Source organism: Ictidomys tridecemlineatus, chromosome 6 (genome assembly GCF_052094955.1).
Source record: "Ictidomys tridecemlineatus isolate mIctTri1 chromosome 6, mIctTri1.hap1, whole genome shotgun sequence".
NCBI lineage: Eukaryota > Metazoa > Chordata > Mammalia > Rodentia > Sciuridae > Ictidomys > Ictidomys tridecemlineatus.
The window spans coordinates 112,336,208-112,362,592 of NC_135482.1; the positions used below are offsets into that span (position 1 = coordinate 112,336,208).

Here is a 26,385-nt window from a genome sequence, read left to right on the forward strand (position 1 = left end):
ATATCAGTGATTACACTCAAGAGATGATATATGTATGAAGTTAGTCACTGACAGCTATTGATTGTGTGGCAGAATACTGGAAACAGACCACCGGTCCATTAATTAGAGGCTGGTTAAGTAAATTATGGTACCCACTTATGGAGGACTGTGCTTTCTAAAGATAAATAAAGGGGCGTGGTGGTGCATGCCTGGAACCCCAGCAACTCAGGAGGCTGAAGCAGGATGATTGCAAATTCAAGGTCAGTCTCAGCTACTTAGCAAGGCTCTCTCTGTAAATTAAAAAAATAAAAAAAATAATAAAAAGGACTTGGGAAGTTGCTCAGTGGAAACATGGCTGGGTTCAACCCCCAGTACCAAAACCAAAAGTAAACAAAAATGATGCAGGGGACTCAACCTATTGTGGCTGGTTGGGCCACCTGGAAAACCATAAAAAGAAAGTCGGGACCCTCTAGGAACAGAGCAAGGAAATAGGGGCCTGGGTCCTACAACCACAAGACATTGACTTCAGCCAACAACCTGAATGAGCTTGGAAGCCAACTATTCCCATAGCCTCCAATCAGAAATGAAATTCTGCCAACATCTTTTGTTTTGTGGTGCTAGGGGTGGAACCCAGGGCCTTGCACATGCTCGGCAAGATTGCCACCACTAAGCTACATACATGCCCAACCTTTTTTTTTTTTTGGGTGTGTGTGTGTGTGTGTGTGTGTGTGTGTGTGTGTGGTGCTGGGGATGAAACCTAGGACCTTGTGCATGCCAGGCAAGCACTCTACCAACTGAGCTATATCCCCAGCCCCACATGTCCAACCTTTTTAAAAGTCTATTTTGAGACAGAGTCTTGCCAAGTTGCCCAGGCTGGCCTCAATCTTGTGATCATGTGCCTCAGTCTCCTGAGTAGCTGGGATTATGAGTATGGGGCATGGCATCTAACTTTGTCTTTTTTTTTTTTTTTTTTTTTTGGTGCTGGGCATGGAACCCAGGGCCTCATGCTAAACATGGGCTCATGTACTGAGCCACATCCCCAGCCCCTTTTTTCTCATTTTTATTTCTTCACAGAGGTATTGGATCCTTGAAGGAAATTTAGAACATAAGTCAAGAAGGAGCCTATGCGGGCCCAAGCCCATTTACATACATTTCAGAGCAAAGTAGGCCCAAAGATCTACTGTTGTTTATGCCATAGCATTTTTTAACAAAGTTTTTTTTTTTAATACTTTTAGTTGTCAATGGACCTTTATTTTATATATTTATATGTGGTGCTGAGAATCAAACCCAGTGCCTCATACATGCTAGGCAAAGCTCTTCCACTGAGCTACAACCCCCAGTCCTATGCCATAGCATTTTGGTGCATTTTGTTTTGTTTTGTTTTGTTTTGAGACAGAATCTTGCTGAGTTTCCCAGGCTGGTCTTGAACTTGCAATCTTTCAGTCTCAGCCTCCCAAATCGCTGGGATTATAGGCATGTGCCACTGTGCCAGGCCCCAAAGATCCACTATTGATTCTATTTTGTCAACTGTTGCCCAGAATCCAGACCCATGCTTTTCCCTCAACATTCCCAAGGGTGTCAAGAAGGCATGATAAGAGCCTGGGGATGTAGCTCAGTGGCAGAGCATGCAGGAGGTCCTAGGTTCAGTCTCCAGCACTGCAGGAAAAAAAAAAGGAGGGAAATGGAGGGTAAGGGAGAGGAGGGAAGAGGGGGGAGGGGAGGGGAAGGGAGGGGAGAAAGAAAGAAGGAAACATTTCAGATTCTTCCCAGACCTCTGACTGACTCAAACTCCAGGATGGAACCCAGATCTGTTCTTTAATGAGCTCCCCAGGTGATTCTGATGTATATTCAAGTCTAAGAAGCAGAATCTCTCTTTAGGTTGATGCTATGGTTTAGATCTTAAATATCCTCCAAAGGCCATGTGTTAAAGACTTGGTCCCCAGCCTGTGGCACTATTGGGAGGTGGTGGAACCTTTAGGAGGTGGGGCCTAGCAGGAGGAAGTTAGGTCAATGACACTCTGAGGATATATAAGGACCCCAGCCCCCTCATTTCTCTTTTGCTTCCTAGCTCTGATGAGGTAAAGAGATTTCCTCAAACACAGGCTTCTGCCATGAGGTACTTGTTAAGGAGACAGGATAAAACGCTCATGAACTAAAACCTCTAAAACTGTGAGCTAAAACAAACCTTTCCTCTCCCTCCACACCTTCCCCAGGGCACTCTACCACTGAGAGACAAAGCATTTAAGACAGGGTTTTGCTAAATTGCAGGGGCTGGCCTCATACATGCAGTCTTCCTTGGGGCTGAGGCTCAGTGGCAGAGCACTTGCCTAGCATGTGTGAAGCACTGGGTTTGATCCTTAACACTGCATACAAAAATAAATAAAATAAAGGCATGCTGTCCATCTACAACTACAAACAAAAAAAAACATACAAAAAAAAAATTCAGGCATTTCTGAAGTTTGGGAAAGTCTGAGATTTATCCTGGCCAGTCTCTCAATGGTCATCAAGTCTCAAGACCTTATGGCATTAGAAGAAACTTCAGTGTTGGGGAAGTACAAAGAGAGAGAGCAATATTGTACCCCGCTAGGTTAGACTCAGTTGGTGAGTAAGGAAAGGGGGTGTCAGGCTGCCCTTTCACCGAGGGTCTTCTATCACTCCACACCAATGGACACAGCTCTAGATAACACACTAAGGAGGTCACACCAAGATGGGAATCATGTAACCCAGCAGTCCATACCATCCTCATAAGTGCTGTTGTAGCCAGGTGTGGTGGCGCATTCTTGTAATCCCAGCGGTTTGGGAGGCTGAGACAGGAGGATCACGAGTTCAAAGCCAGTCTCAGCAAGGATGAGGCAATAAACAACTCAGTGAGACCCTGTCTCTAAAAAAAAAAAAAAAAGAAAAGAAAATAGGATAGGGGATGTGGCTTAGTGGTGGAGTGCCCCTGAGTACAAAAAAAAAAAAAAAAAAAGTGCTATTGTATGCCAGGCATGGTTGTGTATGGCTACAATCCCAGCAGTTCGGGAAGCTAAGGCACGAGGATCGAAAATTTAAAAATAGTCTCAGCAACTTGGTGAGAGCCTAAGCAACTTATTGAGACCCTATCTCAAAACAAAAAAAAAATAGGGACTGGGGTTGTAGCTCTTTGGTAGAGCACTTGTCTAGCATGCCTGAGGCACTGGGTTTGATCCCTGGCACTACATAAAAATAAACAAATAAAATAAAGGTATTGTGTCCATCTACAACTAAAAAAACAATTTTAAAAAAAGATTTAAAAAATAAATAAAAAGGTCTAGGAATGTGGCCCAGTGGTTAAGCACCTCTGGTACAAAAAGAAAGAAACAAAGAAAAAAGTGCTATTGAATGGCATGTTAGTAATGGTCTACTAGAAAAACAATTCGAGAATACAAATAAAGCAAGCCTAAGTAAACCAAGAAGTGCCTGTAATTATTAACTGCAAAATGTTTTCTAAAACCTGAAAGGAGTTTATGTGCTCAGGTGACATCCCACATAACTGGGCAGAACTAGGCAAAATATAACACATAACTAGTGTTGGAAAATAGGAACCCAGAAGAAAAGGGAAGACTAAATCTAACAGACACGTGAGAAAGAAGTACAGGGATTAAATTTAGACCCTTGGTCTAAGGCTTCTCTACTTGGTATAGTCTGAGTTGGATCTCCATCTCTTCTCTCTCTCTCTCTCTCTCTCTCTCTCTCTCTCTCTCTCTCTCTCTCTCTCTCTCCTTTTTCCTTTTTCTTTTCTTTATTTTTTTATGAGTTGGATCTCTTAAACAAATAGGCAGTTGTCTACATGGTCTAAACAGATTTGCACTCATTTGTTGCATTTCTGTCCCCTGACTGTTCATGTCTCAGCTCTTTCCCCAGGAATTGTGAAGGTTCACATCTTTACATGCCCATCCAGAGTACAACTTCTTGGCTGGTACCTAGGACCTTGGCTTCTGCCTCCCCTACTGACAGTCCTGGCTGAACAGGTTTGCCCAAACCTGAAGGGAGTGACAGCTTATATCAGACATATAAGTCCTTGGATGGGACTTCCTGGTGCTATCCAACGGTTCAAAAAGAACTCACCCTGGGAGAATGTTCCCAGGAGTCACCTCAACACAATACAATACAGTTTGAGTCGTGTACTTTTTTGCAGTGTTGCAGGACATAGTTCACTAGTGTTTGTATTGATATGGGGACAGAAGTGTGATAGAGTTGGGAAGAACATGGAGAGTCCAGGATCCAGAGGAAGAATTCTTGATGGAGACAAACTCTTTTTATTTTTATTTTTCATTCTTTTGCTTTGAGGGAGCCCAAGAAGAAGCAATCCCAAGACAGTCATGTTTTGAGGTACTGGATATTAGTGTTTCAAAATATGAATTTGAGGGGGACACAATTCAACCCATAACACTATCTGAGTAAGAAATACTAACACCAAGCCAGATGTGGTGGCAGATGCCTGCAATCCCAGCAACTCAGGAGGCTGAGGCAGGAGGATTACAAGTTCAAAGCCAGCCTTGGCAAAAGCAAGATGCTAAGCAACCCAGTGAAACCCTGTCTCTAAATAAAATGCAAAATAGGATTGGGGATGTGTCTTTGTGATCAAGTGCCCCTGAGTTTAATCCCCAGTACCCCCCAAAAAAAAAGAACTACTAACACCAACTCAATTCACTAGTAGAGATTTATTAAACTTAAGCACCCTCTGCCAAACTGCAAGACACAGCTAGACTGTGGTGCACCTTCAGGAACTCCCACGCATGTGGACACATGACATTGGGGATTTCCAAAAAGCTTAGACACTTAACCTGTGACAGAAAGTACTTCCCTTGTGGGGGTCTCAACTTCTCTCTCTGTATTAATCTGCTAGGCCTACCATCACAAATACCACAGACTGGCGGCTGAAACAATAGAAATTTCTTTTCTCACAATTCTGGAAGTTAGGAGTCCAAGATCAAATGTCATCAGGTTTGATTTCTCCTGAATCATTTCTCCTTGGCTTTTATTTTATTTTATTTTTTAAGAGAGAATTTTTAATATTTATTTTTTAGTTCTCGGCGGACACAACATCTTTGTTTGTATGTGGTGCTGAGGATCGAACCCGGGCCGCACGCATGCCAGGCGAGCTCGATACTGCTTGAGCCACATCCCCAGCCCCCAACTCTCCTTGGCTTTTAGACGGCCCTTTCTCTGTCCATGGGCACCCCTGTTTCTCTGTGTGTCCAAACTTCCTGTTCCTATAAGAACAAAAGTTACATTGAAGTCAGGCCACCCCATGTCCGTCTTTTAATTTAATCATCTTGTTAGAGGTCCTATCGCCAAATACAGTCATATTTAAGGTTCTGGGTGTTAGGGCTTCAAGATATGAAAAGTGGGGGGGGGTACTTAATTCAGCTCATACTTCATATTTCTTACTCAACACAATTTAATTCATTAGTGGAGATTTACTACCAACAGCAGGCTAAGTTAAACTTAAGCACACCTTGCAAATTTTCAGAAAGTTCTGCCTTGTCCTCTGTTAATAGAAAAAAAGAAATCACTCCTTCATGTAGCCATTTATTGAGCACCTCTCTGCGCCCAGTATTAGGAAAGCAAAGCTATAAAAGCTGAGCAACAAGGGCTCCCACTGCATTGCAGATACTGTCTGATCTAATCAAGAAGTATTTATTGAGTGGCGTTGGAGGTTAAAGAAGTATCAGACATACTTGATCCCATTCCTGAAGGTGCTTGTAATTCTTGCCCAGAGGCAAGAAAAGCTCGCATGAAACAAGAAGAACAACACCAAGCGATATATATAACCGAGTTCTAAATTGTGTGGTGGGGACTTCAATTGCCGCTGGAATTTAGAATGAGGAAGATCAATGAGCCAGTGGATCAACCTCAGCTAAATCACTTAGGCTGAAGCATTCATTAGTCAGAAGCATTGTTCAGGCTCCGGGACTTTCTGTTCAAGACAGTAAAAGCCACGCAGAAGGCCTCAATCACATGGGTGACTCAAGATCTCGAGTTTCATTTCAAATTTCTAACATCACAAGACAACTGTGGGTCTCGCTTTGCTCACCGCAGTCCCACCCACCACCTAACACTAAAAGTGCTCCTCGACACTCACCTTCCATCCCAAGGGTGGGCGAGACCCACGTGGTGACAGCCGTCCCCGACAGGGCATTTCCACAGAAGAGGGCCAGTAGGCTCACACCTGCACCCCATTCCCACCTCCCCCAAACTCCTTGGTCCTGTGGGAGTGCTTAGTTACTAGTAAGAATACCCTTGTTGGAGTTATGGACGTAGCTCAGTGGCAGAACACTTGTCTAGCATGCAATGGGGTTCTGGGTTGATTCCCGGAACAGAAGGGGAAAAAAATAATAAAGAATGCCCTGTTCCTTCATTTATTTATTTTTATACTGGGGATTAAACCCAGGAATGCTTTACCATTGAGCTTCATCCCTAGCCCTTTTTGGTTATTACTTTGAGACAGGGTCTTGCTAAGTTGCTTAGTCTCACTAAATTTCTGAGGCTGGCCTTAAACTTATGATTCTCCTGCCTGGGTCTCTCAAGTCACTGGGATTACATGCACCTGCTACTGCACTAGGGCATGCCCTTGTTTCTCTAAGAGGCTGGTGGCAATTTACTGAGCCTAGGGCATCACTTGACAGAACGTAGACAGGGAGAGAACAAGAGGAGCAAAGGATATGAGAACTAAGGACAAGGACAGATGGTCTGGTCTGATGTGCATTTCTCTCTTCCTTATATTTCTGGGTCTCTTTTAGAGCAGGGGTCCAGAGTAGCCTATGAGTGTAGCCAGGCTCTGTGCACCTCTCCTCAGCCCCACAATGCCCGTGTGAGAGGTTTTATTGCTTATTCACATGGTACACATGCAATGCAAGGTGAGAAATGCTGTACCCCAACCTAGGTTTCTCAGGGGTGCTGTGTGTTCCTGTAGGCGGAGCCTCCTCCTTTCTCTGCACACGAGTCTTATAGAAGCTCCTAGGGCTCTAGTGATGGCCAGAGTGACTACTTTTCAAGTAAACTCTTGGGAATATATTTAAAAACTGTTTTAAGGCTGAAGTGTAGCTCAGTGGTACAGCATCCCGGGGTTCGATCCCCAATATTGAAAGAAAAAAAAAGTTTAGGAGTCTCACAGTCCTTTTATTGTTTGTTTGTTTGTTTAACCCAGGCCTGCTTTACCCCTAAACTAAATCCCCAGCCCTCTTTTTATTATATTTTATTTTATTTTTTTTAATTTTGAAACAGGTTTTTCAGTAAGTTGCCAAGGCTGAACTCATACTTATGATCCTCCTACCTCAGCCTTCCAAGTACCTGGAATTATAGATGTACTCTACCATGCCCAGCCCTCTAGTCTTTTCTTTCTTTCTTTTTTTGTTACTGGGGATTGAACCCAGAAGTATTGTATCACTGAGCCATATCCCCAGCTCTTTTTATTTTGAGACAGTGTCTTGCTAAATTGCTTAGGCTAAGTTGCTGAGGCTGGCCTTGAACTTATTATTCTCATGTTTTAGCCTCCTGAGTTGCTGAGATTACTGGTGTGCATCACTATGCCTGGCTCATGGTCCTTTTAAAACAATATTTGGCTCGGGCACTGTGGTGCTGCCTGTAATCTCAGCAACTCGGAGGCTGAGGCAGGAGGATCTCAGGTTCAAAGCCAGCCTCAGCAAAAGCAAGGTGCTAAGAAACTCAGTGAGACCCTGCCTCTAAATGAAATACAAAATAGGGGATGTGGCTCAGTGGTCGAGTACCCCTGAGTTCAATCCCCAGTACCAAAATAAACAAAAAGCAATATTTTGGGATGGGGATGTAGCTCAGTGGTAGAGCACTTGCTTAGCATGTGCGAGGCCCTGGGCTCAATCCCAGTACCTCAAAAAAATAAAAGCAGTATTTCCTGGGGTGGAATGAAAATAAGTGGCAGAAAATCAAACAAGTGGAAGACAGGAAGGTAAGCTTCTCCAGAGCCTGGGAAGTTCAGGGTTTGGATAGCTGCAACTGAGCTCAGTTCTACATAGTGACCACTGTGGAGATTGACAGAAAAACTAACCACATGGAGTGAGACCTGGAGTCAGAGCATCCTCATTTAACTTCTCCAAATGTCTCTGATGTGTGACTTTCAAAGGAAACCAGTGGTTCATCAGAAGTACTGATCCAGTATGCATTGGGCCTTAGCAGCTCTTACAATTCATCCTCAGTCCCACAAAAAAGAAAAAGAAAAAAAATAAACCTCTAACAAAGGATTTTTAATTGATCCTCTCAGAATTCCTATGAAAAAGAAGTTTAAAAAATCTGAATTTGCCAAGAGCTACTACTTTGGTTTGCTATCTTTTCTTCAGTACACACACACACACACACACACACACACACACACACACACACACAGAGCTCTTCAGGGCTCTAGAAAGCCTCAAATATTCTTAAATCTGTTTTGTTTGGTTTGGTTTTTTTTTTTTTTTTTTTTTTTTTTTTGTTTTGAGACCACTTAGCCACATCATCAACCCTTTTTATTTTTTATTTTGAGACTAGATTACACTAAGGACTTGCTAAGTTGCTGAGGCTGGCTTTGAACTTGCCTCAGCCTCACAAGTCACTGGGATTACAGGGGTGTGCTATCGTGCCTGACTTTAAATCTGTTTGCAGTGAGAGTGTGGGTTGGAAGAGTCCTATTTGCCCCTGAGTGCAAAAGAGAGCTCTCCCACTGGTGGGCAGAGTATCCAAGCCTTCCACAGAACACTAGAGTAGCAGCTAATGGTACCATCAGTTGCCTCAGTCAATGGCAGTAGACTTGGATGTAATCTCTGTCCCAGGAAGAAGATTACACCAGGAAGGAGATTACACCCAGGAAGGAGACTGTTTAGTCCAAGTGTGCTTTGTGGCAAGAAATCCTAATAATGAATATATTTTTAGGAGTAGAGGTTACTGCTTAGTGGTAGAGTCTGTGTTTAGAATGTGCTAAGCCTTGAGTTTGATCTGTAGCACCACAAAACAGTGTGTGTGTGTGTGTGTGTGTGTGTGTGTGTGTGTGTGTGTGTGTGTAGCTTGAGAACTTAAATTATTCCAGATGCTTTACCTGAAGCATTTTATTTAATAGTCTAGGTATTTTTTATCCTTCTCATTGTAAAAATGAGGGAAACAAATCTCAAGAAGACAACCAGACTAGAGAGAAAACTTGTCCAAAATCATGGCTAGTCATTGAGGAAGGTGGAATTGAACTCAGTTGACTACACAGCCACATATTAACCACTAGGCTATACTCTTCCTCCCTCCCTCCCTCCCTCCCTTCCCCCTCCACCCCCACCACCACCACCACCCCCCTCCCAACTACTGGGTATTGAACCCAGGTCTTCATGAATGCTAGGCAAACCCTCTAGCACTGACCTATATCCCTAGACCTATAGTCCTTCCCTCATAAGCTGATGTCAATTCTCAGTTTCCAGTGTGGTTAGTTCCACCACAAAATCAGGCTTGGAGAAGACTTAGGAATAACTTTCTAGTTGTAATTACAAAATTACAGACTTTAGGCCAATTATTTGTTAACTTTGTCAAGGTGCATTTTATATATAATTCATATGTTTCAGGTGTGCAATTTAATGATTTTTAGTAAATTTATCACTGCTATACTTTGGATCTTGAATGTCCCCTGAAGGCCCAGGTGTTGAAGGCTTGGTCCCAGGCTCTGGTGCTATTGGGAGGTGGTAGAATCTTTAGGAGGTGTGGCCCAGTGAGAGAGAGTAAGGTCACTGGGGGTATGCCCTTGAGGAAATATCAGGGACCTAAACCCTTCCTGTGTCTTTTCTTTCTTGCTGGCCCCAAAACAAAAAGCAACAGGGCCAACTGGCCATGATCTGAAATTTCTGAAAATTATGAGCCAAAATAAAATTTTTATCCTTATGCATTGATTTTTCCTCCCAATGGAATCCATTATGTCCACTTACCTGTAGGTCAAAGTATGACCTATAGATGTTGTGTTTGGCCCCATACATTTAAACTACTTTTTGGGAAAAAAAAATTTTTTTTTTTTGCTAACTTTTAAAAATGAGATAATTTCACATAAAAATTTAAAATATAGATAGGTGTGGTGGCACACTCCTGTAATCCCAGCAACTCAGGAGGCTGAGGCAAGAGGATCACAAGTTCAAGGTCAGTCTAGACAACCTGGCAAAGAGCCTGCCTCAAAATAAAAAATAAAAGGGCTGGAGATGTACCTCAGTGGTAGAGCACTCTGGAGTTCAATCCCCAATACTGCAAAACTAATTAATTAATTAATTGATTAAATTAAGAAATAAATTAAATTTTTACTTCCTTGAAAAATGAGAATATAGGGCTGGGATTGTGTCTCAGCGGTGGAGCGCTCGCCTAGCATGGGCGGGACCACATAAAAATAAAGGCATTGTGGGGGCTGGGGATGTGGCTCAAGCGGTAGCCACCTGGCATGCGTGCGGACCGGTTCATTCTCAGCACCGCATACAAAAACAAAGATGTTGTGTCCACTGAAAACTAAAAAAAATAAATATTAAAAAATTAAAAATAAATACATAAAGGCATTGTGTTCTGTCCATCTACACCTTAAAAAAAAATATTTAAAAAATGAGAATATGAGCAACATTGGAAACCTCCTTGGTACAAGGCTCAGGAGCTGTCCCATTCAGACAAAACTTGGGCTTCCCAGGCTGTTGCATAACAACAGTAAAGGGGCACAGGTGAGATGCCTAGAGCCACAGCCCCCAATGTTCACCCTCCAGCCCTAGACACCTGGTATCCCCTCTACCCCCACCCCTACCCGCTGTTCCAGAGTTCTTGCAGGTGTTTTTGTTTTTTCCTTCTTGGTTTTTACCTAAAATGAGCTCTTCTTTTCACTTGAACAATAAAAAATACGATTTTCTCAGAAAACACTGATGCATCTTGTTCCATAATCAGGGTTTATACTTGATGTTGCAAATCAAAGTTCAAGGTTTGCTGTCCCCTTGGAACATAAATATAATATTGCATGAATCTTTTGCGTTGGTGGGATGGAACTTGGGCATTGCTCCTGCTAAGCAAGCGTTCTACCCCTGAGCTCCAGCCCAGCCCAGGATGACTGTCTTGAGTTATTATGGGGAGATGTTGCTGGCAGTTGACCCAATTCTTCCTTTTTCCCTTATTGTTTGGTTCACAGCACTAATGTTTTCAGGGATAGCAGATTCAACTCTAAACTATGATTGGTCACCTGGGAATCCCAAGTTTTTTGTTTGTTTGTTGTTTTACTGTGATTGGCTTCAGGGTAGGCATATGACCTATTCTAGTCCAAGAGACAAGGGGACACTGACATTGGCTTTGATGGTAGTGGGGATGCTTTTGGTAAGATTTTCTTCCCTTTTTGACATCTTTGTTTATTGCCACAATAGAATGTAACACTTGGTGCTTTCACAGCCACCTTGTGATCATGAGAGGAAAAGCCAAGAGGATCACAAAGACGCAAACACAGCCCTGACACAGTTGAGCTGCCAACTCACCCAAACATCTCCATCTTCACTTCCTGTTATGTGAGATAAGACTCACCTCTATTGTTTAGGTGACTTCCAGTTCTGTTCTTTAAAACCAAAGGCTACAGTGTCACATTCTAAATGAGCCCTGTTGCCATCGCTGGGATGCTTCCCTGGTTTTTAATGGCTTGCTCAATTCCTCTGGGGTTGGGCTTCTCATGGAGAAAACTGAATTTTTGTGTGCATGTGTGAGGCTGGGAATTGAACCCAGGGCCTCACACATGCTGAGCACATGCTCTACCACCAAGCTACAGCCCTTCCACCAATAAACCTGCGTTCAACTATTTTATGTTGGTGTTTATGTTTTGTTCTGTGATTCTGGGGATTGGACTCAAGGGCACTGTATTACTGAGCCATATCCTAAGTCCTTTTTATTTTTTATTTTGATGCAGGGTCTTGCCAACTTGCCCAGGCTGGCCTCCTGGCAATCCTCCTGCCTCAGCCTCCTTCATGGCTGGTATCACAGGCATATACCACTGCACCTGGCTATTTATTTGTTTTTAACTCAAGAGATGAGCATTTTTTCATCTTAACCCAGAGTTCATGTGCAAATGATATGTTCTAAAAACTGTATTACCAAAGTCTGTGCAATTAGCCAAGAAAACAAACATCGACTTTGCCATAGCAGGTTTACCTCTATCAATTAATCCTGTATTAAATTAACAAGTAGGCAAAGAAGTTCACCCTGTATAACCACACGCTGGTGGCTAGCTCTGACAGTCTACAAAATGTCTTTGGTGCCAGCCTCTACCCTGCCCACCTCCATCTTTTTTTTTTTTTTTTCAGTTTTCAGTGGATACAACGTCTTTATTTTTTTTTTATTTTTTATTTTTTTTAAGAGAGGAGGGGGGGGAGAGAGAGAGAGAGAGAGAGAGAGAGAGAGAGAGAGAGAATTTTTAATATTTATTTTTTTTAGTTCTCGGCGGACACAACATCTTTGTTGGTATGTGGTGCTGAGGATCGAACCCGGCCGCACGCATGCCAGGCGAGCGAGCTACCTCTTGAGCCACATCCCCAGCCCCCCACCCCCATCTTAATTAGAGAATTAGTTGTCCCTTAGGTCAGAAAGGTATAACTGCTTCAGGCCTCACCCCACCCCAGCACCTGCAGGAACATCATTCAGACACTCTATTGTGGTGATCTTAGCGGACAGCCCCAGCTCTGGCCACTGGTGCTTCACTGGGCCCAGAGTTATTACTCACTCATTATTACCTATAGCTGGGCGCCTGTATTTCCAGAGGCACAGGAGGCTGAGGCAGGAGGATTTCAAGTTCAGAGCCAGTCTCAGCAATTTAGCGAGCACCCAAAAGCAGCAAGATCCTGTCTCTAAATAAAACATAAAAAAGGGATGGGATTGTAGCTTAGTGGTTAAGTGCCCCTCAGTTAAATTCCCAATACCCCTCCAAAAAATTTAAATAAATAAAAGCATTATCACCTGTCCACTGAGCATCCACCAAGGGTCAGGCATCTGATGTCATTTAGTCCTAATCCCTAAAACAATCCTGTTAAATAGGATCATTCTAATGCCATTTCACAGACAAGGAAAATGAAATTCAGGGAGTTCAAGTGACTTGTCTAAAACAAAAAAGCTGGAAAACTTCAGAGCTCATTCCAATTGTGTCCAAAATCAGCCTTTTTTCCCTTACACCAGGCTGCTTCACTGATGACCAGTTAGAGTGAAGAGACCATGGCTGTCACCATACACCTGAGTGAGCTCCTGAGCTGTAGCTCACACTTATTGGCAATGCATGCTGGTTATATGGCTGACAGTCAGAAGCCTGAGATTATCTCTTTTACCTCTGGGGGAAGTAAGATCCTGCCTTGTTGCACGTTCTGGGATTTATTATGGTAACCACAGAGGGAAGTCTCTATGCTCCTCTTTGCCCAGGTTCTAGCTCCTTCTTGCCTATTGTCCACCCCAAGTGGAGGCCTGATCCAAGTCTTCCAATGTCAGCCTGCATTATTAAAATATAACCAGAGACAATACTTAGTATGATTTTTTTTTTCAGCAGTACTTGGGATTGAACTCACACGCCTATAATCCCAGTGACTCAGGAGGCTGAGACAGGAGGATTGCAAATTTGAGGCCAGCCTCAGCAACTTCGTAAGGTCCTATGCAATTTAGTGAGACCATGTTTCAAAATAAAAAATAAAAAGGGCTGGGGATGCAGTTCAGTGGTAGAGCATCCATGGATTCAATCCCAGTACCACACATGCACACATACGAAAATAATCCAATTAGATGATGTATGTCTCACCTCAGTCAGAATGGCAATTATCAAGAATACAAGCAATAATAAGTGTTGGCGAGGATGTGGGGGGGGGGAAGGTATACTGATACATTGCTGGTGGGACTGCAAATTGGTGCAACCACTTGGAAAGCCCTATTGAGATTCCACAGTAAACTTGGAATGGAACCACCATTTGATCCAGCTATCCCACTCTGAGATTTATACCCAAATGAATTAAAATCAGCAAACTACAGTGATGCAGCCACATCAATGTTTATAGCAGCTCAATTCACAATGGTTAAACTATGGAACCAACCTAGATGCCCTTCAAAGAAAATGTGGTATCTATACACAATGGAATATTACTAGGCCTTAAAGAAAAATGAAATGATGACATTTACAGGTAAATGGATGGAACTAGGGAACATCATTCTAAGTGAAATAAGCCAATCCCCAAACACTAAAGACCTAATGTTTTCTCTGATAAGCAAATGTTGATACGTAGTGGGGGTGGGGCGGGGAGCCATAGGGAAGAATGAAGGAACTTTGGATTGTGCAGAGGAGGAATGAGGGAAGGGGTGGGGCTATAGGGATGGGAAGGATGGTAGACATTATCACTCTATATACATGTATGATTACACTACTGGTGTGACTCTGCACCACGAATAGCCAGAAAAATGAGAGGCTGTGCTCCATTTGCATACAATGTGTCAAAATGCCTTCTACTGTCATGTACAACTAATTAGAACAAATTTTTTAAAAATAGAAGAGAGAGGGCTGGGGATGTGGCTCAAGCGGTAGTGCGCTCACCTGGCATGCGTGCCGTCGTGGTTCGATCCTCAGCTCCACATACAAACAAAGATGTTGTGTCTGCTGAAAACTAAAAAATAAATATTAAAAAATTCTCTCTCTCTCTCCCTCTCTCTTTAAAAAAAAAAAAAATAGAAGGTAGACCTGTAGAATAGAAGAAGGAGGAGGGGTGGGAAAGAGAGGTACTGGGAAATTAAATTGATCACTGTTTTATTGTGTGCCCATATGATTATAACAAATCTCACTGTTATAATGCACCAATAAAAAGGAAAAAAAAGATGATATATATAAAAACATCTGTCAAAATGAATGGTACCTATAGCAGACACTCAAAAAACAATAGTTGATATTATTGTGATGATTGCAACCATTGTCAGCAAAGCACTGGGTTTAATCCCCAGTACCTGAAAAAAAAAAAAAAAAGACTAGGCTCAGTGGCGCAGGCCTGTAATCCTAGCAGCTCAGGAAGCTGAGGAGGAAGATCACAAGTTCAAAGCCAGCCTCAACAAAAGTAGGGTACTAAGCAACTCAGTGAGACCCTGTCTCTAAATAAAATACAAAATAGGGCTGGGCTCGGGATGTGGCTCAGTGGTCAAGTGCCCTGGATTCAATCCCCAGTACCAAAAAAAAAAAAAAGAAGAAGAAGAAGAAGAAGAAGAAAATTTATAAATTGAATGGAGTCCATCTGAAGCCAAGAGCACTGACCTCATCATGTAAAGTGGAACTCAGGGTACTTCCCTGGGAAAGAAAATGTAAAGGAACCATTGATTCCTTAGAAGTCTGCACAGGAATTGTTCAAGAAGATGGTATGCTGGCCCTTCTGCCCTTTGGAACTCCTGAGCTGCAAGAGGCAAACTTGCAGAGCTTCCCCATGGTGAGAATTTTAACTAGGTCTTCAACCAGAGCATTGGGGTTGAGGAAAAGACAGACAATCATTCAGCCTGGCTGTGTGACCACCATCATTAAGGGGTGATTTTATTGGGCTACCTTCTCTCTGGAGAAGGAAATGGGCTATAGACACAGAAATTAGCATTCTAAAAGCAAGGGAATCTGTAAAGTGAGAAAGAACCCTGAGATCAGAGCCTCCGATCCTGCATTTTACACAGGAAGGCCCACATGGGAAAGGGTGGGACTCAACTTACAGCAACACTGGTTGGAACCAGGAGCTAAATTCACCAACTCCCAGGTCCCTGCTTTTTCCACCTCTCCAGCCAGCCTCTCCCAGGACATAGTCCTTCTGCTAAGCAGACCACATGTGCACAGAGAGCGTCACCCTTCCTCTTTACCCAAAGAGGCCTTATCCAGCCTTCTGCCCTAGGGGCACCACACAGGTCAGTGGGGCAGAGTACTCAGACAGCAACAAGCTGGGAAGGGGTCTCCCCCCACCCCACAGGTGTTGTGAATATTTTCCTGGCTGCTTTAAAGGAGCAGGGTAGGCATCTGCAGAAGTCTTCAAAAGGCATCTGCACTTCTTTTTTTTTTTTTTTTTTTTAAGAGAGAATGAGAGAGGGAGGGAGAAAGAGAGAGAGAGAATTTTAATACTTACTTTTTAGTTATCGGCGGACACAACATCTTTGTTTGTATGTGGTGCTGAGGATTGAACCCAGGCCACACGCATGCCAGGTGAGCACGCTACCTCTTGAGCCACATCCCTAGCCCGCATCTGCACTTCTTACCCTGTCCCTAACCACCAGGCCCAGTGCCAGAAGAGCAGACCCTTTGTCAACAGAGATGCCATGGCTTTGTGCACAGAGAAGAAGGCAGAAAAAGACCTCTGGCAACAGGCCTCCAGGGTAGTAGGGAGAGGGAATCATCTATCAAGGTTCCAGCAAATGTTCTCATTTAAACAAACAAACAAGAAGAAGAAAATAATAAGCTGGAGAAAGAGCTGAAGGGAAAGAGCAAGTAGACTCTTGTAATTGCAATGTAATTAAAGGCATAACTATCTTCCAAATCCTTATGTGCTGAGAGGGGTATAGGTTTATTAACCTGGTCAAAAGACCACAGGGCAAATTAAGCTGCATCCCAGTTTAGCCTCCAGACAATTTAGCATGCAAATGAGCGCTGGGGCATGAAGAGGACCCATAAGTAGCCCTGCACAGGTCTTGGACTGTCAGAGGGTGAAATCCAAATGCATGGAGGGAAGTACTGAGGGACACTGAGCAGCAAGGAGGCCGGGTGGCTAGCCTGATTCCACTTGGGACAATATTCATTAGTATGGGCCTGGCTGAAATCTAGGCTAGGAGATAGCCAGTTTGGTTCCCTGAAGGACTGTGCCAGTTCATGTTCAAGAGCATACCAGACCAAGGCCCTGGAATATTTATTTCACGTGAGCCTGTGCCTGCACTAACCCATGGGGATTCTTGCCCAATGAGAACCTCCGCACAAGGCAGAGAGGGCACTGCCAGGGTGTTTGCATGGCAGAAACTAGCATATGGGCTCCAAAGAAACCCCTCTGGGTAGAGAGAGGGAGGGCTATACCCAAATGAATCACTCTCTGGTGGTTTTTGCTTTGGTTTCAGGACCTGTGGCTAAGGCACAAGGACCAATAGGGCCCCTGGTCTCCTTGCTTTTTCTCCTCCCAGCTGCTTCTGTCTCTCTCTCAGGCTCCTGGACACAAAACAGCTGAGCAGATAAACAAGTCACCACCTGCTCCCTCCTCCCCGGTGACACCGCCCCTGTCCCCAAGTCCCACCCCTTTTCCCTTGCACTCTCCCGGTCCATTCCTCCCTGAAGCCAAACTCCCCAGCAGCAGCAGCTGCAGCCTGCTCTCTCCCCACCAGGGCCTGCCTTCCCACACCCCCGCAGCCCCCACTCAGCCCCTGCTCCCCACCAATGGCAAATGAGGAACATGTGTACCGAGCCCTGGGCTCTCCCTCCTCCCTGGGGCCATTTCAAACAAAACAGTGGTGCTTTCTGAAAGTAAAACATGGAGCTCTGGAGTCCCCAAGGAAAACGGGTTATGGCATCCGCCTGCCCTGGAGCCAATGAGTGTCTGGCCACTTGGCCCAGAGCCCCTTTGCCAGGCACAGAAAAACTGGAAGGAAGGGGTTAATCTGAGCAGAAGAAGCCCAGAGGGGCCCAGCTCTACTCCCCACTACAGGGGAGGCAGATCCCTGGGATAGAGGGCAGTGGGCAGGAAGCTGCTCAGAGGGGCCAGGAGGCCAAGGCCCCGTTGAAACCCTGAAGGAAGGCCATCTTTTTAGAAGGGTAGTATTTAGTAATGTGGAATGAGAGCGCGTGCGCGCACACACACACACACAGAGTGTGCTTTTATTAACAAGATAAATGTTGTCACAACAAATTCTGGGCTTGGTAGTCAGAGGCCCTGAGTTGGCGCCGTTTAATAAGTCCCCAGTGCCAATGGCAGGTATTAGTGAAGGCCTAGGTTGGTGGGGGACACAAGAGAAGAACCCCAGGGTGTCTACTCCCAGGGAGGGTGCTGTGGGCCATGAGCTGGGTGGTAGGGAGCCCTCAGAGGTTTTCTTGGCAACCTGAAGTTAATCTGTGTGACTGCTGGCACACCTGAGTGCTGAGAAGCTTAAGTAAGATGCCATAAACAGGAAAGAAGTGTACCAGCCTTGATCTTTACCACCAGACATCCATATTTCCTCAGAACCCTGTCTTTACCGTTTCATTCAGAAGGCAAAGGATGGATTCAGTGTTCAAGCAAAGCAAGCATGCCTTTTATTTATCAACTCTTTTCCCCTGCTGTGGTGCTAGGGATCAAACCCAGGGCTTTGCACATGCTAGACAAGGGCTCTACCACTGAACTACATCCCCAGACCCTGACAACTTATTTATTATTTGTCTGCATAGCCCACCGCTATTTTGTGTGGAAAGCAGCAGAAACACTAAACTGGATAGCTCAGAGCTGGGGTGGAAAGAATGAAGGCTGGGTGACCCAGATAAGTTATTCAACCTCTCTGAACTTAAGTTTTCTTATTGGTAAATAGAAATAGTATGTACCTCACAAGGTAAGCTACTCTTAACTTTTTAGATGAAGTTAATTTATAAGGCAAAGTTAAAATAAGATACATAAAATATAAGCCCTGAGCTTGGGTGTAGCTCAGTCGTAGAGCATTTACCTATCCCACCATGGCAATATACAAAGCAAAAATCTACCCTTTTTTGTGGATAACAAAATATCATTTTGCTGGAGCTCCACTTCATGATTAATAAAATAGTTCCTCCGGGCTGGGTTGTGGCTCAGTGGTAGAGCGCTTGCCTAGCATGTGTGAGACACTGGGTTCAATTCTCAGCACCACATACAAATAAATAAAATAAAGGTCCACTATCAACTAAAATTTTTTAAAATATTTATTTATTTATTTTTAGTTTTCAGTGAACACAACATCTTTGTTGGTATGTGGTGCTGAGGGTCGAACCTGGGCCACACGCATGCCAGGCGAGCGAGCTACCGCTTGAGCCACATCCCCAGCCCCTAAAAAATATTTTTTAAAAATAAAATAAAATAATTCCTTCCACATACACTTTTTTTTAAAAAAAAATATATTATAGGGGCTGGGGATGTGGCTCAAGCAGTAGCGCGCTCACCTGGCATGTGTGCGGCCCGGGTTTGATCCTCAGCACCACATACCAACAAAGATGTTGTGTCCACCAAAAACTAAAAACTAAATATTAAAAAATTATCTCTCTCTCTCTCTCTCTTTAAAAAAAAATAATTATCTCTCTCTTTAAGGAAAAAAAAAGAGAGAGAGAAAGAAAGAGAGAGAGAGAGATTCTCAAATCACCTGAGAAGGAAGATGTGTCATCGAGAAGGCAATGAGCGGCTACTCCAAGAAAAATGAGAATATTGCAGAGCTGGGGGGGGGTGTGGCTCAGGGGTGCAGTTCCCTGGGTTCCATCCCCAGCACTGCAAATGAAGGAAGAGAGGGAGGGAGAGAGGGAAGAAGAGATGCAAGGCAAGGCTTGCTGTTGCACAGAGTGTCAGGACAGCTAGGCTGGTGTGGCACAGTGGCTCCTTGCCACCACAAAGGCACTGCTTTATGAAAGCTTCCCACTTCTGGGCTTTTTTTTTTTCTTTTTTTTTTTTTGCCTTGTTTGCAGAATTTAGATGCATTTTTAAATCCAACTAGAAAATGATCCAGGGTAGGCTGGAGTTGTGGCATAGAGGTAGAGGGCTTGCCTAGCATGTGTAAGGCACTGGGTTCGATCCTCAGCACCACATAAAAATAAATAAAGGTCCATCAACAACTAATAAAATTTTTAAAATAATAAAAGTAAAGTTTGGCTGCTGGAAAATTTAAAAATTATATATATAGAAAGAAAGAAAATGATCCAGAGTGGTGGGAGTCAGATCTCTTCCTGCACTTGCTAGGTCATAGATGGTCTTAGATGTGAGCTCAGCCATTTAATCTCTCTGTCACTTGAACTGCAGAATGTGGGGTTGTGTTCTTTTCTTTTTGGTACCAGGGATTGAAACCAGGGGCACTTGGCCACTGAGCCACATCCTAGCCCTTTTTATATTTTGGGACAAGGTCTCACTGAGTTTCTTAGGGCCTTGCTAAATTGCTGAGGCTGGCTTTGGAATTTGCAATCCTCCTGCCTCAGCCTTCCAAGATGCTTCCACAATGTGACTAAGTCAGCTGGGTAGTTGGCATGCTACAGAAATCCACCTTACACTTGGGATGTAGCTCCTGGTAGAGTGTTTGTCTAGAATGCATAAGGCCCTGGATTCCATCCCTAGCAACTCCACCTCCAAAATAATAATCCTCTTACTTCATTATAAGACTGCAGTATGAGCAAGGTACAGTGGCTCACACCAGTAATCTCAGTGGCTTGGGAGGCTAAGACAGGAGAATTGCAAGTTCAAAGCCAGCCTCAGCGCTGGTAAGGCATTAATCAATTTAGTGAGACCCTGTCTCTAAATACAATACAAAATAGGGCTGAGGAATTGTGGCTCAGTGGTTGAGTAACCCTGAATTCAATCCCTGATACCAAAAAAGATCACAATATGATTCTTCACGGGTCTTTATTATGAACTATTGTTGCTGAAAAATATTTCAGAAGTTCTTACTGTATGTTTCATCTGTAAAATGGGTGTGATGATAGCAACTAAGTCACTGGGTTAGTGTAAGAGTTAAATGAGATAACATGTGCATGACAATTAGCATGGTGTGTGGTAGAACATTAAGTGTAAAGTCTTTGTTAGCAGCATATGTACCCAGCATGGTGCTGGGCCCTGCAAATGAGGGATGGGGCTCCTGTTCTGCAGAAGCTCCCAGCTGATGGGGAAAGATGCAAGCAACTATGATACTCTGAGAGGGCCAGGTAGAAAGGGCCTGGACACAGGGTCAGGGAAAGCATTTCAGGACACTGAGCAGAATGATGTCCTTGCCATTGAATCCTGAAGTTTGACTGATGGTGTTTACTCAGGCTGAGGATGTAGAGCATTGCTGATGAGAGCGGGAGCACAGAGGTAAATGATCCCAGGGCTCCGGGGTTCTACAGAAGTGGAATGCACTTGAGCCAGGCTTATAGATACAGTGGTGAGAAGCAAGCCCTAATGTTGGTTCCAGAAAGAAGGAACCTGTACAGTAACGCTTCCTTATTATTAGACCCACTGTATCCCATCTTGAACAGGCCACCAGGCAGCTAAGAGCTGCTTTTTAGGCTCAGGTAATGTAGTCTTCCTTTAATCCAGGTTTCTCTTGATCTGGCTTTCTTGGTAACCTAGACCTTAACCTTCAAACTAGTTTGGGAGTTTATGGTACTAGTGCCATTAATCATAAATTGCTCTGAATATTTAAAAAATAGATGATGTATCAATCAATCAATTAATCAATAAAGAAACTATAAAATACAGAAGTGTGCAATAAGAATGCAACCAGACCCCTTAGGGAAAGCTGCACCAGGGGAGCAAGAGCCTCTCTTGTTCCTTGCAGTCTCCCCAGTGCCTAGGCCAGTGACTGGCACACAGTATAAGCAGCTGCAGCTGTTGATTCAGAGGGTGACCTTAAAGAATATTTCAACTAAAGAAGGCTTCTGTAGCCAGGGCATGGTGATACATACCTGTAATCCCAGCGACTCAGGAGAAAGAGACAAGTTTGAGGCCAGTCTGGGAAACTTAGCAAGAACCTTTCTCAAAATAAAAAATAAATAAATAAAAGCCAGACATGGTGGTGCACACCTGTAATCCCAGAAGTTCAGGAGGCTGAGGCAGAAAGATCTCTAGTTCAAGGCCAGCCTCAGCAGTTTGCTAGACCCTAAGCAAATTAGCGAGAGCCTGTCTCGGGCTGGGAATATGGCTCAGTGGTTAAGAGTCCCTGGGTTCAATTCCCAGTACTAATAATAGTAATAATGATAGTAATAATAATAATAATAATTTTTAAAAATTAAAAATAAAGAGCACTGGGAATGTAGCTCAGTGGTAGAACACCCTAGAAGAAAAAGAAGAGGAACGAAAGGAGGAGGAGCTGCCTTCTCAATTGCACTGGGACTTCCCATTGAACCAATTCCTGACCATACTCCACATTTGGGTTCTCTTTTGTGTATGTGTGTGAGCTAAGTTGCACAGGCTGGCCTTGAACTCTCCATCCTCCTGCCTCACCTCCTGAGTCGCTGGGATTACAGGCCTATGCCAGCTACATTTGGGTTTTCATTGGAATTCTTCCAATATTATTCACTAGTTGTTTTGGCTGAAAGCCTTGTTGCTCCAGCCAAGGACAGAGAGTGTGCTAAAGATGTCTATAGTCCCCAGAACTGCACCGAGCCCAGAGTTGTCACAAGGCAGCCTCCCCAGACTTCTGTGACTTTTAGCCTTTTTAACACCTGCAGTTCTTTGTAGCTGAAGATTGATGAACAATCCTAATCTGTCCAAATCGGATGCTTCCTCCCTGACTATGCACTTGACCATGCAGAATGGCCTATTTTCATTCATCCAATTAGTCCATGAATATTTGCTGAATGACAGGAGGAAAGAACTGCTTCTTATTGGCCAGTGTGAAAGGTCTTTGCAGACTTTTATCTTAACTCATTAGCTGGCTCCTTTATAGAAAAGGCCAGAAGCCATCTAAGGAAGGGCTTGCAGCTCCTAAAGAGCAGAGATGGGCTGGGGGACAGGCCTCTGAGAGCTGTGGGGCCACTGCTCTCCCCACTGGGTGCATCAACCATTTCTCTTAGTTCTTACCAAGAGCCAGGCTCAGGTCAAGAACCGGTGTGGGTGACAAATGGAGGACTGTGCTCCGTGCTTCCTGCTGAGCCCTGGCTCCCCAGTGGCCTCTCACACTTTCCCCTTCCTCCTTCCTTCTTTTTCTTTCTCCTCCTTTCTCTCCCTGCCTCTCAGTGAAAGGGCTCCCTTGACAAGAGTATCGGGTTTCAGTTGTCCCTGTCCTGGGAAATCACCAGCTCTTTCCCCCTTTCTCTTTAACCAGGATTACACATTCAGAGCTAGTTGGCTCCCTGGCCTGCCCAGCTGCTCAGGGCTGGAGGATGATGCCAAGGCTCCGGGCTTGGCTTCCCAGCCAGAAGGTGGCCAGGGTCACAGAGGTGAAGCTTCCGGCTTGCTCTCCTCTCTTCTTGGTGCAGTACTCTCAAATCTGGACTTCAGGGGCCCTCCCCCAGACAGCACAGGGACCCCTGGCTGGGGGGCTGCTGCTCCTGCTCTGCTCTGGTGTGCTCCTTCTGGCCCAGCATCTGGCCATCAGGTTTCCTTCCACTCCACCGACTAGTACAGCCCCACAGCCAGAGGGAAAACAGGGAAACAGAGTTATTTGTGATCTAACTATTTTCTCACTTAGAAAGAGAAACAGGAGGCTAAGAAACAGACAAGATGATGAGAACAAGGGGAAAGCGTAATGGGCAGAGAAAAGATCAGAAAGAAGAAGGATCCTCATCAGTTTTGTTGCCTATAGTTACAGTCAGCAAGAGTGTTGATGGAGGACACAGTCTCAGAGGACATGGCCTAAAGTAGGTCTATTTATGTATGTACTGATAGTGGGGAATGAACCTGGGGTACTCTACCCCTGAGCTATATCCTCAATTCTCTTTCATTTTATTTTGTTGCAGTACTGGGGATTGCACCCAGGGGCGCTCTGCCACTGAGCTACACCCCCAGTGCTTTTTCTGTTTTTATTTTTTACTTTGAGACAGGGTCTTGCTAAATAGTGGAGGTTGGCCTTGAATATATGATCCTCCTGCCTCAGCCTCCTGAGTCACTGGGATTTTAGACATTCACCATGGCACCTGCAAGATCTTATTTAGAATAATTAGAAAAGGTCAGCCAGGTGCAGCAACACACACCTGCAATGGCAGCAATTCAGAAGGATAAGACAGGAGAATCATGAGTACGAGGTCAGCCTCTGCAGTTTAGCAAGATCCTGTTTCAAAATAAAAAATTAAAAAGGGATGAGGATGTCGCTCAGTGGTAGAGGGACCCTGGGTTTAGTTCACAGTTCACAAAAACAGAACAAAATAAAAACAAACAAAAATACTGAGAAATGTAGCCAAATCTTGCCTCTCTTATGAGCAAGAAGAAGTTGGATTGGAGACTAGATATCTCCACCTGTGCATTTGAAAACAACGGTTGGCATCACAGAATCCCCTAAGTAACCCTCTGAGACTCTCCAGGCTCCAAAACCTGGCCTGCCTCTGCTCCACATAGAAGTCCCTGAAGCCAACGAAGCAATGAGTGCAAAGTGGTTAAATAAAACAAAACAAAAACCCAGACAGACACACAGGTACAACAGCAGAAGAATCAGAGCAGAGGTTGTGACTGAGTGGGTTCTGTGTTCTAGCAGCAGAGCGACATTCATAGTCAGCTTTGGGATCCTTGTCTTGCCCAGTGGCACACATTTAGGAGGCTGGAGGCAGGAGAACAGCCTCAACAATTTAGCAAGGTCCTAAGCCATTCAGTGAAACACTGTCTCAATATTAAAAAATAAAAAAAGGACTAGGATATAGCTCAGTGGTAAAGCTCCCCTGGATTCAATCTCTGGTACTCCCCCCACCAAAAAAAAAATAAATAAATAAAATTAAATTTAAAAAGCTTTGAGCTCCTGAGTGTCTTCCTAGGGCAATCCCTGGGTCCACAACTCTGGGAGTCAGCCTTTCCTTCACCCCAGGGGCCCTACCTGAGAGCACTCCCGCCCCCACTCCTTCCTGGCTGCTGGAGCGCCTTAGATTTTCCAGTACACAATTCTTAGCACCTTTAAAAGAGGACTGAGAGGGAGTCAGGAGCAGAGTGGGTAGCTCAGATTTCCTTACTCTCAGCCAAACACAGTCTTAGGAAACTGCCCACTGTGCACAGTCCTATCATTCAAATGAAACCTAACACCCAAGCCCTGGGGAATCACACGTGGTCACCAAGGACACTCTAGCCTCAGGCTAAGCTAAGGGCATTAGCCCTGGTGGCTTGTGATTACTCTCCAGCTCAGATCAGTCCCTCCCCAGACCCATAGCGCTGCCCCATCTGTCACCTCCAGGACCCTCTAGCCGGGTCCCCTTAGGACTCCATATTCCCTATGCTTAACTTCAGGGATCACTCTGCTGAGGAAATAGCATGCAACTTCCCAGGGTTAGGAGAAATAACTTTCCTAAGAAAGTCACCAGCTGCAGACGCCCCTGTCATAAACTGTCCCAAGCTCTAAGCCGCCCAGGGCTTTTATCCCCTCCTCTTAGCTACTCATTACCCAGCTTAATTAGGCCAGGAAATGCAGTGGCAGAGGACACTCTCGGCAGGAGGCGAGACTGGAGGAGAGATTCTCAGCAGCCCCACTTCCTGAGGCTTGAGCTGGGGGCTGGGGCAGGCCAGGAGAAGGCCTGCTGGAGATGGCAGGGCTGCGTCCTCCAGCGAACAGCTGCTGGGAAAGCGGCAGAGATGCGCACATTTGCTCCCCAGGCCCTCCAGGGAGCTGAGGGTTGCACTTGTTTACGGGAACAGCACCGGATCTGAAAGCTTGGAAGTCCCTGCCCACCCCCACCCTCCCATCTCAATTAACCAGCTTCACCACCCCACCCCCACCCTTTCCCTGAGAAGAGGTTGTAACCACTTACGATATTTCAGCCCCGTCCCTGACGTAGCCACAGCCAAAGACACAGCCTAAGACAGTCTCCCATTTTCAGCTAGCCCCTGACCTTCACCCTGAACTGGCTTGGTCCTGTGTGAGGTGCGACAGGACTCCAACGAAAGACAGGTCAAGGGTCTTCCTGGAGTTGAACCCAGGAGCACAACTATCTGCTACAAAGCTGGGTGTGCATAACCCATTTGAGGAGCTTTCTGTTGCTGTAGGCTTGCAGGGAATGTCACATTGGCTGGGGCTTAATAGAATGGGATTTATATGGGAGTCTTTAGAGTCTACTGTGGGCTAATTCCATGACCTTGGATAAGCTGTTTAATTCTTTTGAACCTCAGTTTCCTTAGCCACAAGAATGGGGATAGTAGGTTAAGGTTATCTACTTGCTTTTTTCTTCTTCTTCTTTTTGCATTGGTGGCCATGAAACCAAGTCCTCATGTGTGTGAGCTAGGCAGGCTCTCTACTACCGGGCTACATCCCCACCAGTCTACTTACATTTTTATACCCAAACAGGGAAATATTCAGGAGGAAATAGTCAAGGTATCTGTTTGTTAGCAACAAGTCTTGCTATGTTACCCAGGCTGACTTGAACTCCTGAGCTCAAGTGATTCCCCTGCCTCACACTCACTCCCAAGTACAGCACCCATGGCTATTATTATTATTACTTTTTTTTTTTTGGTACTGGTGATTGAACCCAGGGGCGCTTATCCCCTTGTGTCACATCCCCAGCTCTTTTTATTTTTATTTAGACAGGGTCTCCACAAGTTGCTTAGGGCCTTGCTAAACTATTGAGACCGCCCTTGA

At 44.6% G+C, this 26,385-nt stretch overlaps 1 long non-coding RNA gene across 4 annotated transcripts in view; it reads right to left on the reverse strand.

Moving 5' to 3' along the window:
• Positions 1–25,841, reverse strand: part of LOC144364990 (uncharacterized) — a 40,491-nt gene extending 14,650 nt beyond the window's left edge. For 2 of the 4 annotated variants that reach the window (XR_013423231.1, XR_013423228.1), the window contains exons 1-3: positions 25,562–25,834; positions 14,546–14,615; positions 12,717–12,830 (exon numbers count right to left, since the gene is read on the reverse strand). This is a non-coding gene — a long non-coding RNA (uncharacterized LOC144364990). Of the gene's footprint in view, positions 1–12,716; positions 12,831–14,545; positions 14,616–25,561 lie in introns of all 4 variants that reach the window. The other 2 variants (XR_013423229.1, XR_013423230.1) reach the window with 2 other exon arrangements.
• Positions 25,842–26,385: the final 544 nt, after the last annotated feature.